Source organism: Bubalus kerabau, chromosome 10 (genome assembly GCF_029407905.1).
Source record: "Bubalus kerabau isolate K-KA32 ecotype Philippines breed swamp buffalo chromosome 10, PCC_UOA_SB_1v2, whole genome shotgun sequence".
Lineage (NCBI taxonomy): Eukaryota > Metazoa > Chordata > Mammalia > Artiodactyla > Bovidae > Bubalus > Bubalus kerabau.
This window is the reverse complement of record NC_073633.1, coordinates 62,347,016-62,359,173: the sequence shown is the minus strand read 5'-3', so window position 1 is coordinate 62,359,173 and position 12,158 is coordinate 62,347,016. Positions and strand designations below refer to the sequence as shown.

Here is a 12,158-nt window from a genome sequence, read left to right as displayed (position 1 = left end):
GGCCATTTGACAATGTGACAAGGTTGCCCAGTTGATCAAAATCCCCAGCACTCTCTTGGGCAATGACCAAGGCCTGTCTTACCTGCTAGGTCTAAGGATTATCTAAGGCCAGGCAATAACTTGGTCCCAGAGATCAGATCAATAGTGTTCAAGGTAGACTAAGGATAGGGGAGCATTAAGAGACTCAGACTGGTGAGAATGCAGCCCCTCTTGAGGGGCCTCTCTATCCCTCTACCTGTGACTGCCGGTATCATAGCATTTTGTGCCTCAATGATAAAATATTTCAGCTTCAATTTAATCTCTTTCCCAGTGGGTCATAAACTCATTGCAAAAAGGACCAGATTCTTAATATTTTTCTTCTTCACAGTGTTTTACTCATTGTAGGCACTTAATATTTGCCAGAATAAGTATAAATGAAGATCGTCAGGATCCAAGGGTCGGCTGAGATCCTTTGGTGCCTCTTTTGGATGGTTGAGCATAACTTCTGTTGTTGGCTGGGTGTTTATAAGACCTGGAAGCCCTAGAACTGTTGTGGAGTTGATCCTGGGGATAGAGGTAAGGCTCATTTATAAGGAAATATATTATCTTCATTTTTAGAAGCTCAACTTCTGAGGTTGTATCTTGATTTTGTGGTTGGGTTCTGAATAGGAACTGGGGCCCTGTCAACAGCAAAAGAAATCATTGATCTAATCAAGCCTTAGTATAAACTCAGGACCATGAAATGAAGACTGGTTCCAAAAATAAGTTCCAAGCACTTTTAATAAAGCAGTCATAATCTCTTTATTTTATAGAGATCTTCAATAATTTATTTTAAAGAGATCTTTAATTTATTTAAAGAGATATTCAATAAGCTTCAGTAATAGAAAATAATGCCCCATTTCTTTGATGACCTTGGGTACACTGAAGCTCAGATCTTCTGAGTCCTTTGCGCTTCTCAAGTCAGAATTAGTAAATATCTTTTTTCAGCTTCCTAACCACTTTGTAGCTCTGTTTTAGGCCTGCTGTTGATCTATAAGCCCTTTCCCCCACCTCAGCATTGGTTTTAGCTCCTATAATTGTCTCACTTTATAAAGTCCTCAAAGAGACCTCAGTCCCACTTACTGATTTTATGGCAAGAGATGACCAAGGTCAGAAAGCATCTGGGACCAGAGCTCAGACATCTTTAATTCCAATTCTAATTTTCTTTTATTTTTTTCTGCTATAGACTGCATTTTTGTGTATCCCAAATTCATACGTTGGAACCTAATCCCCAGTTTATATTTGGAGGTGGGACTTTTGGGCGGTGATTAGGTCATGAGGGTAGAAAAAGATTAGTGCTCTTATAAAAGAGACTCCAGAGAGCTCCTTTACCTCTTCCATCATGTAAGGACACAGCAGAAAGACAGCTATCTATGAACCAAGAAACAAACTCTCAAGAGACATTAAATCCTCTAGCATCTTGTTCTTGGACTTCTCATCTTGCAGAACTGTGAGAAATAAATTCCTGTTGTTTAAAAGCTACCCAGCCTATGATATTTTGTTATATTTTGTTTCATCTGTTAGCCCAAATGGACTAAGACATATTCTGTCATGGAATTCTTGGATAATCTCATTGACTGGGGGGTACTATTCTCAAGGATTTAGAGCTTTAAGCCAGTCAATGAATAATTCTTTGACTTGTGGCTTTGGGTAAACCTCTGGAATCCTTTGTTGTAAGAGAAAGGGCAGAGGAGAAACAATGCCTCTTCCTTGACAAAGGCCTGAAGAATAGAGGAAGCTGGCTGAGAAGTTGAAATCCAACTTTGTTAAAACACTATCTATTAATATCTAATTAAAAGTCAGTTCCCTGGTGGCTCCGGTAGTAAAGAAACGGCCTGTAATGCAGGAGCCTGGGTTCAATCCCTGGGCTGGGAAGATCACCTGGAGAAGGGAATGGCCACCCATTCCAGTATTCCTGCCTGGAGTGTTCCATGGGCTGAATTCCAGAGGATCCTGGCGGGCTACAGTCTATGGGGTTGCAAAGAGTCAGACATGACTGAGTGACTAACACTTTCACTTTCAATAGTTATTAAATGCATTAAAAGTGAGAATTCACTTCATTAAAGTAACTTGCTGACTTTTCAGTCCAGTGGAAGTATTATAGTTACCTTGTTTTTATTTGCATCCTGAATAAGAATATTTCTCCATACACAGATAGATTCCACCTACAGATTTTCAGAAAGGCCAGACTTTGAAAAAGAGTTATGTTTCGCATGTGGTCTTATTGGGAAGATCCCCTGGAGGAGGGCGTGGAAACCCACTCCAGTCTTCTTGCCTGGAGAATCCCATGGACAGAGGAGCCTGGCAGAGGCTATAGTCCATGGGTTCGCAAAGAGTCAGGCATGACTGAGCATGCGTGTATCACACCACATATGCCATTTAGGCGAACATGTGGCATGTATTTAGCTTAAGGGCAGAATGTGTATATTTGTTTTTTGAAGATAATCCTTGAACAGTATTGTTTCCTGAAAATATGCACTTAGCTGAAAAGATAAATGTGTGGTCAGAAGCCCTTGCCCATCTCTGGTTAAGAGTTTTTGTTAATGGTATTTCGGGTAAGGGTCCTATCTGCTTCAATAGCTTTTATCATTACTTCAAAATGAACAACAGTTGGGTATTGTCCATATGGAAAAAAGCAAGTTTTTTGTGAAGAGTACATTTGGGACTCAGATGCATCTTTATCACTGTCTTTCTTTCCCCTTTCTCCTTTAATGGCTCACTGAGGTATATTAGCCCAGCTCTTCAAGACAACCAATAAAGTCATTCTGGAATCTTCTCCCACTGTGGGCTTCTTCCAACCTTTCTGTGCTTTTCTGTGGGCTTCTGTAATTGGATTAGAGACATTGCTAAGACCTCTTGTCTTTTTTCCCCTGAAATGCAAAGTACCCTAACATGCAGACACATATCTACATGCATGTATTGATTGAGTAGCAAACTGGGAGCACAGCTGACAGACCATAGAGAATGAAGCTTGTTCAACATCCAATTTAAAACCACCAGGTCAGAGAATCCCAGGTAGAATATATGGGTTCTTGACTTTTCTGATTATTCAGAGCATCTTCTTATCCTTCTCCATTTTTTTTTTCAGACATGAAATTATACCCAGACGTGAGATTATAATAAAAGCCTTTGGAGCCTTTGGAGAAAGGGCTTCAAAAATAATTTAGAAGGTTAAACTATAAGTAAGTAGTTCTGGATTCTAATTACAATGATAATAAAACATTTATGAAGTGCCTACTTGTCCATATCAGTGTGCTAAATGTATGTTTTCTAGATAGGTATCCCCAATCCCTAGAATTTCAAACAACACATTACCTTCTTTTCTCCTTCCAGAGAATATTTTTACTTCTGATTATCACAGAGTTATAACACCAGCTTCATTTATTCTTATGAGTATTGATCCTTGTTTGATGGTCTCTGTATCTTGAACAGCTGTCTGATCTGGATTAAAATTCCTCTAAAGTAAACTTTTTCCCAAGATCTCAACTCTTTGTTTTAGTAAGAGAATAAAATCAGTTCCCTTGGCTTGATGCTTTTTGATACTGCAGGGTATGTACAAATTTGGTGGCAGATTACTGAGCCATCAGAAAAGAAAGTTCTGCTTCTTGGTACTTGTCCTACTCTGTATACATATTCAGAGGTTTATATTTAGTATCAAATTTTAGATGCATTTTGAAACTCAATGGGTTGTTAAGTGTCACAAATAAAAGTAGGAACTAAGCACATACTCATCTGTGTAAACAAGGTCTAAGGACTCATCTGTTTTCCTGAATGTTGCATAGTAGTAATTATTATTATGATAAAAATAAATTGAATATGTTGCTTATTAAATACTGTGAGTCAAGCACTGTGCTGTGTGCTCTCAGTCTGCTAATGTCATTTATTCATCACAACAACTCTATGGTCTAGGTGCTATTATTAGCCCTCTTTGGGAAAAATTAGGCTTCCCTTTTAGCTCAGCTGGTAAAGAATCTGCCTGCAATTCAGGAGACCCTGAATTGCTAGGCTACCCACTGCACTATTCTTGGGCTTCCCTGGTGGCTCAACGGGTAAAGAATCTGCATGCAATGTGGGAGACCTGGGTTCGATCCCTGGCTTGGGAAGATACCCTGAAGAAGGGAACAGCTACCCACTCCAGTATTGAGAATGATGAAGGTCAGATGCCTTGCCCAAAGTCACCCAGTTTGTAAGGGACTGCCTGGATCCAGAGCTCTTGCTCTTAACCACTCTTCAACATAAGTCTATTTTTGCTAACAGTATTGAAACTGTATTATCTGTTTTATAGAAATAAAATCATCTGTGGCCTGCTGGAAAATTATAGGTTGGATGATGTGGCATGACTAAGAGCTCAGGCTTTGGGGTCAAACTGTGATGAAATCCAGTTCTATCTTTTTGAGCTGGATAAATTTGGCTAAATTATGTAAACTTTCTGAGCCTTTATCTGGGAAACGGGGGGAAAAATAACGGTGCCTGAATCACAGGTGCTGCTGAGGTTTAAATGAGATAATGTATACAAAGCATCTAGCACAGTGTCTGGCACAAAGTCAGTGGTCTCTAACAATAATGATTATTATTAGTAATAGTAAAGTCTTTGGATTTGGCAAGTGAAGTTTTAGCATCCAGGAACAGAATTCAGGTCCAAGTTCCCTATGTGGCCCACGTGGTAGGATAGGGACATTACCTCTCTTTGCCCCCAGCAAAGCCAGGACTTCTCTCGGTAAAAGGCCTAGGTTCAGCTTCATGGGGAGTTTGCAACTATGGTGCGCAATGCTGTCTCCACATTAGAATTACCTGGTAGCTTTGAAAACTCCCAATGCCTCGCTGATTAGATCAGAATCTCTAGGGGAGGGATCATAGCATCAGTGTGTGTTAAGGATACCCTGGGAAATCCAATGTGTAGTCAAAGTTAAGAATCATTTTTTTGATGACTTAAATATGATTCCAGAAGCTGTTCTTCAAAAAGAAAGAGTGCTATACACTTGGGAAATGCAGGAGTCAGAGGTTGATAGAGAAAAGTGTATTTTTCTCTAGGCTGTCTACATATGACTTCCTAACACATTTAGTCAGATAGTCCAGATCTCTTAGACAGATCTTATAGAAGTGGCACCACTTAGTAATGTGCTCTGGATGGAGAATTTGAATCAAAATACCTATTAATAGATTTTAGCCCAATTCTATATTTTCAAGCTTGAGCACACCACCAGACATGTTAGAGTCTCAATTTCTAATGGGAATGATGATTACTGGCCTGCTTAAACAAATATTAATATTAGTCATATTTCTTGAGTACCTATCATTGGGGAGTGGTACTTCCATCCTTCTTTTATCTAATACCTAGATTCTGTCCCAGGGAGAAGGAGCTTATAAGACAGTAGATCACTCTAAGGTTTTCGTTGGGCCATGTTTTACCTGGGAGAGGCAAATGCTTTTGAGGCAGAAATCTGAACTTCCTTCTCCCATGTGGGAAGTGCTTACGTGCCACCAGAGAGGTTGGATCTCTCTCCAGTCCTGACATCCCTAACTAATGGGCAGTAATTTGAGGAATTGTCAGCATACTTTACCACAACTTTGGAATACTGTACTTGGTTTTCTGTTTAATTATTCTTTCTGTGTTATAACTTCTGAAAGGAACACCAAGGGAAGAAGAGTTAATGATAGAATTACCCTACTTCCACCTTGAACCTAAAGCACTGTACGAGAACAGTTCTCTCCCTCTCTCTATGTGTGCGTGTGACACATAGAAGAGAAACTGAGAGTTTAATAGGGGAGAAAAGGCATGCATAAAAATATCTATAGTACAGACTATGGAGTGATGACAAAAGCAGAGGGCATTCAGAGCTTTCAGACTCTAAATCTTCCATGTTCACCTGGCCCAGGCAGTGACCTGTTATCACAGCTGCCCCCAGACTGCCCAGTTTTCTCTTACTTAGGCATGGTGCCCTGTAGGTAATCTGTTCTGGAAGTACTGAGTTATTGGAGTCCAAGTTTCCCCATGGAAAGCAGTTTACATGGTAAGGTAGCCTGCATATACAGGAGTGTTGCAATAAATGGCCAAATAAATAGGATCTCCAGACTGAAGATTTCTACAGAGCCCAGGCCAGGAAGGAATATAAATGAGTAAAGTGGGTCAGGTGGTCTGTGTTGTATGGAACTGTGTGTGGCCCTCCAAGTGGCCACCACTCCTGCTTATTGTTGCTGTGTGAGAATGTTGAGACCTTCTCAGGTCTTGTGCTCAGGTCTTCTAATTTCTCAAGGGAAACCACAATTTTGAATTTTTGTGGGATAGTCTTAATTTTAAATGTTTCCAACTGAGTCTAGTTTTAATATACAGACATAGAATGATTGCTATTGCTCACTTAAAGGCTTTTTACCCTAATGGGTTTTGAAAAATTATGCCATCTTTTGGTCTCTTCTGTTTTTTGGTGTATCATGACTTTTTCTCCCATGTATACACTACACAAAAGCATTATAAGAAGAAATATTTTGTAATACTGTTTTAGGCAAAAATACTTTCTGATCCATTATTTGATACAGTAGTTTCAGGTCAGAGATTATCATATTGAGTGTTTGAATTGCTCACCATGTTTGAATGAACCCCAGATGTTTTGCTTTGTGTACAAATGCCAAGTGCCAGGGATAAAGAGGTAGCACTTTCTTCTAACTCTCCAGCAATTGCATGTGTGTGCTATGCAATTGCATGTGTGTGCTATTTCCACATTTTGAAGTGCTCTCTTATTTAGCTTTTATTTTGCCCAGAGGGTGTTTTTCTGTGTTATAACTTTATTTTCAAGTGCAGTCTGAGTGCAGGATAACCACGTGCCCCCAAAAGGTTGAAAAATTGATGAAGAAAATGATACAGAAAGAAGAGAAGAAATGAGCACAATAAACCTTCATCACATTCACATTATATTTTATGTGCAAACTGTATTTATTCACTTTTAAATTGTTGTTTATTACCTATACAGTTTTTATTGTTCAATTGCTATACTTTTTTTTTAACCTGAGAAAATAGTTTAATAGGGATCAGTATATCAATTCGTGGACCAATATAAAACATGTCTCTGGAGTGGTTTTGAGCAACAGGATGCTGCTTTGTGACATTCAGTGAAGAATGGCTGTAAAAATGTTAACACAGTGAACAAGAGATGGGGGTTATTATTCTAGACCTTTCAGGGTGCAGAATGGGTGGCAGTACTTATACAGTCATTTCTTGATATCCATGAGGGATTGGTTCCAGGACATCTCCCTCTCCCCTCAGGACACCCCCACTACCACCCCCACTCCTGCCCCTGCAGATATCAAAATCTAGGGGTGCTCATGTTCCTTTTATAAAATGAGGTAGTATTTGCATATAATCCATACATATCCTCCTGCATATTTTATATCATCTGTAATACAGTGACGGACATTATTTTCTTGGGCCCCCAAATCACTGCAGATGGTGACTGCAGCCATGAAATTAAAAGACACTTGCTCCTTGGAAGAAAAGCTATGACAAAACTAGACAGAACTTGAAAAAGCAGAGATATTACTTTGCTAAGAAAGGTCTGTCTAGTCAAACCTATGGTTTTTCCAATAGTCATGTATGGATGTGAGAGTTGGACCGTAAGAAGGCTGAGTGCTGAAGAATTGATGCTTTTGAACTGTGGTGTTGGAGAAGACTCTTGAGAGTCCCTTGAACTGCAAGGAGATTAAACCAGTCAATCCCAAAGGAAATCAGTGCCGAATATTCATTGGAACGACTGATGCTGAAGCTGAAACTCCAATACTTTGGCCACCTGATGTGAAGAACAGACTCATTGGAAAAGACCCTGATGCTGGGAAAGATTGAAGGCAGGAGGAGAAGGGGATGACAGGATGAAATGATTGGATGGCATCACCAACTCGATGGACATTTTGAGTAAGCTCTTGGAGTTGATGATGTACAGGGAAGCCTGGCGTACTGCAGTCCATGGGGTTGCAAAGAGTTGGACACGACTGAGCAACTGAGCTGAACTGATCCTGACTGAATAAAATGTAAGTACATGGTAAATGCAGTGTAAATATATGTAAATAGTTGCCAGTGCACAGCAAATTCAAGTTTTGCTTTTTGAAACTTCCTGGAATTTTGTTTCTCAATATTGTCCAGTGGAAAATGAGTTGGTTGGATCTGTAGATGCATAAGCCATGGAAATGGATAGCCAACTGTATTTTTCAGGGACAACTTTTTTCATCCTCATCCCCTATTCCCATGGAATTTTCTAGCTGTCCTCTCCATGATGCTCAGTGTCTAGAATCAAATTTAGGATTTTCTGCTCATTTCCTCCTGAGACCATTCAAAATTGTGAGCCTCTGGGTCAAACTAGAAATCTAGACATCAAAGTGTTAATTTCCTGGGAACTCTGTGGGGCAGTGGAGAAAAAAACTTGGGAGTCAGGAGGCCAGAGTAGCACTTTAGCTTTGTTCAGATTCACTATGTGAATCTGAAGTCACATAACTTTGCTGTACTCAGCAAATATTTACTACTACTACTTACTGCTGCTACAGTCATCATTATTAGTATTTCCTAAATCTCAGGCTAGACTGAAAGACCTGTAAGCTCTTTTCCAACTCTTAACATTCCGTGGTTCTAGAAACACTCCTATAGACATTCATGTATGTTTTCATAGAAGCAATGCCCTCCGAAGTCAGGCATTGTGTTCTTATTCAGCATTTGTTCATTCATTCAGCATATATTTATCGAATGCTTATGGAGTACTCGATACTGTTCTAAGCACTAAAGGTTGAGCAATTGGCAAAACAGACAAAATCTTTGCCCACATCAGGCTCACATTCTTTTTTTTTTTTAATTAAAAAATTTTTTTTTAAATTTTATTTTATTTTTAAACTTTACAATATTGTATTAGTTTTGCCAAATATCAAAATGAATCTGCCACAGGCATACATGTGCTCCCCATCCTGAACCCTCCTCCCTCCTCCCTCCCCATACCATCCCTCTGGGTCGTCCCAGTGCACCAGCCCCAAGCATCTTATGGTTCCATCAGAGACAATCTTTCCTCTTTGTTTAACACCTATTATTACCTGAATAAGGGCTTCCCTGGTGGCTCAGACAGTAAAGAATCAATCTGCAATGCAAGAGACCTGGATTTGATTCCTGGGTCAGGAAGATCCCCTGGAAGAAGGATACCCACTCCAGCATTCTTGCCTGGAGAATTCCATGGATCGTAGAGCCTGGTGGGCTATAGTCCGTGGCTTTGCAAAGAGTTGGATATGACTGGGCCACTAACACACACAACACACACAGACCAACATACATTACCTGGATAAAGGAACTCTGATACTCATTAGGGAGTGATATAAAAGTGTTAAGGAAAGAAGACATTCTCAGTGGCATATAGGAATTAAAAAAAAAGTTTTGATGTTAACTTATTTGGTTTTGTAAGTGAAGTTGATTGGGAGATCTGAGACACCAGTTTCATGAATTGGTTTGTTATTTGATTGTGTTTACAAGAGGCTACCATCCACAGATGGACCTCTAGCATCAGGCCTAGGCAGTATTTCATATTAAGCATGGCAGACAGATGAGTCAGGTTGAAGAATAAAATGGTCATGTGGGTAACCACATCTGTAAGTTAAAGCTGGTCAAGTCACAGAAATCAGTAGTATTACATTTCTGGCTGATTTCCTTTAAAGATGTCTGTTCTCTCCTTTTCACGAAAGCTTGGCAAAACATCTTTCCTTGGTGAAAATAGCTTGTCCATACTCTTGCTTTGAAGGTGTCCTGATTTTCCTTGTTTCTTTGCCTTTGAAATACTTTGGAAACATTTATCTCATTCTATTCTTCTTCCTCTTTCCTCTTCCTCTTTCTTATTTCTTGCTTCCTTGCCTTTTCTTTCTTTCCCTCTTTTCTCCTCTTCCTTCTTTAATTAAGTAGGAAATGATTAAAAAGACAGTGATAAATTAACATTCCTATTAGAAATTTAAAAGAACTTTTCTGAAGACCTTCAAGAAAATAAAGCCAAGATATCTTGAAATAAAGGTATGGGCATATTTGCTTTTCTAAATACAAAAAAAAAAAAAAAATCTGCTTTTTTAAATTCAGATGCTTTGAAAAAGAGCAGATACATGTTCTTGTGTTCTTTGTGACTCCATGGATTGTAGCCTGCCAGGCTCCTCTGTTGATGGAATTCTCCAGGGAAGAATACTGGAATGTGTAGCCATTCCCTTCTCCAGGGGCTCTTCCCAACCCAGGGATTGAACTTGGGTCTCCTGCCTTGCAAGTAGATTCTTTACCATCTGAGCAACCAGGGAAGCCTCTTAAACAAGGCCAACCCCTATTTAAAACTAAGATGATTAACCACCCCCTAGAAATGGACCAATCAAGAGAGCCAAAGTAGTTATAGCCACTGGGGCTGTCCTAATGGCCCATTTTCAAGTGGTTAGAGAACAATAATAACAAAAACAAACAAACAAAAAATAATTCAGATTAATTGTCAGGAGTTTGAACAGAATCTAGAATCAAGAAATGGCAGCCGCTTGGTTAAGATCTCTAAGGTGAGACAATCAGATTTTCTTTTCCATCTTAACTGTTGGTGTGGCACTGCCTTGACAAGGTCTCTCTGCTTATATTCGGTTGGCCAAAAAGTTCCTTCTGTGTTCAAGTAAAAATAAAATACACATTTTTTCATTTGCACCAAGAACTTTATCGAACAACATATTCACCGTTTTGTTCCACTGCCTTCTGCCATTTTTCAGGCAACTTTGTAATTCCATCTTCCCAAAACTTTTTCTTTTTGAGCAAAGAGCTGTTATAGGTACCTTTTATAGTCTTCCAGGGGAGTTGAAATTTTTTCCATTAAGAGAATTTTGTAAAGACTGAAATAAATGGTAATCAGAAGTTGCAATGTCTGCTCAATATGGTGGATGAGTTGGAACTTCCCAGCCAAGCTGTAACAGTTTTTGCCTGGTCATGAAAGAAACATGTGTCTTGTGTTATTCTGATGAAAGATTATGTTTTCTATTGGACACTTTTCATCAAGGGCTGCTTTCAGTTGGCCTACTTGTTGGAATGAATTGTTTGGTTTTCTGGAAAGAGCTCATAATGAAGGACTCTGTTCTAATCTCACCATCTCAACATCTTCTTTGGGTGAAGACTGGCATTTGGTGTGGTTGGTGGTGATTCATTTTGCTTGACCCACGATATCTTCCATTCCATATTATTGTACAGTATCCACTTTTCATCACCCGTCACAATTTGTCTTAAAAACAGAACACTTCTGTTATGTTTCAGTAGAGAATCCCATGTGGAAATATGGTCAAGAAGATTGTTCTTGCTTAACTTATGTGGAACCCAAACATCAAAGCGATTAACTTAACCAAGCTGGTGCAAATGATTTTCAATGCTTGATTGGGTATTTTGAGTATATTAGCTGTCTTCTGCATAGCATAGCATTGATTGTTCTCAATTAATGTCTTGATTTGATTGCTATCAGCTTCAATCATGGAGCATCATCCAGTGAGGAATCTCTAGCAGAAAACTTTGCAAACCACTTTTGACATATTTGATCTATCACAGCACCTTCTCCATACACTGCACAAATTTTTTGTGTGTGTGTGTGTGTTTCAGTTGCGTTTTTACCTTTCCTGAAATAATAAAGCATAATATGCTGCTTTTTCCTTCTATCTTCAATATTAAAATGGCTACTCAAAAAATCACAAATTTTGATAAGTTTAAAAAAATTTTATTTATTTTTGGCTGCACTGGGTCTTCCTTGCTGTGTGCTGGTTTTCGCTTGTTGCTGAGAGTAGGGCTAATCTTCATTGAAGGCTTCTCATTGCAGTGGTTTATCTTATTGTGGAACATGGGCTCTAGAGCAGATGGACTTCTGTAGCTGTGGCTCATGGGTGTGCTTAGTTGCCCTTCAGCCTGTGGAATCTTCCTGCATCAGAGGTTGAACCCATGTCCCCTCCATTGGCAGGCAGATTCTTAACCACTGGACCACCAGGGAAGTCTGGGTAATTTTTTTCTTTTTTTTTAATGCACATGTAATGTAATGTAAGAGCTTTCATAATACAGTCTAATAAAATTTTTTCAAATTAAGTTAAAGACAACAAAGCACCACTAGAGCCATGTTATGGAAAACACCAAAGGAATCTTTTGG

The 12,158-nt window shown here is 39.2% G+C and overlaps 1 long non-coding RNA gene across 1 annotated transcript; it reads left to right on the top strand.

The window, feature by feature from the left end:
• Nucleotides 1-372: 372 nt before the first annotated feature.
• Nucleotides 373-3,241, top strand: LOC129620591 (uncharacterized). The gene is made up of 3 exons (XR_008698582.1): nt 373-555; nt 2,902-3,018; nt 3,107-3,241. It is a non-coding gene; the product is annotated as an uncharacterized LOC129620591 (long non-coding RNA).
• The last annotated feature ends 8,917 nt before the right edge of the window (nt 3,242-12,158 follow it).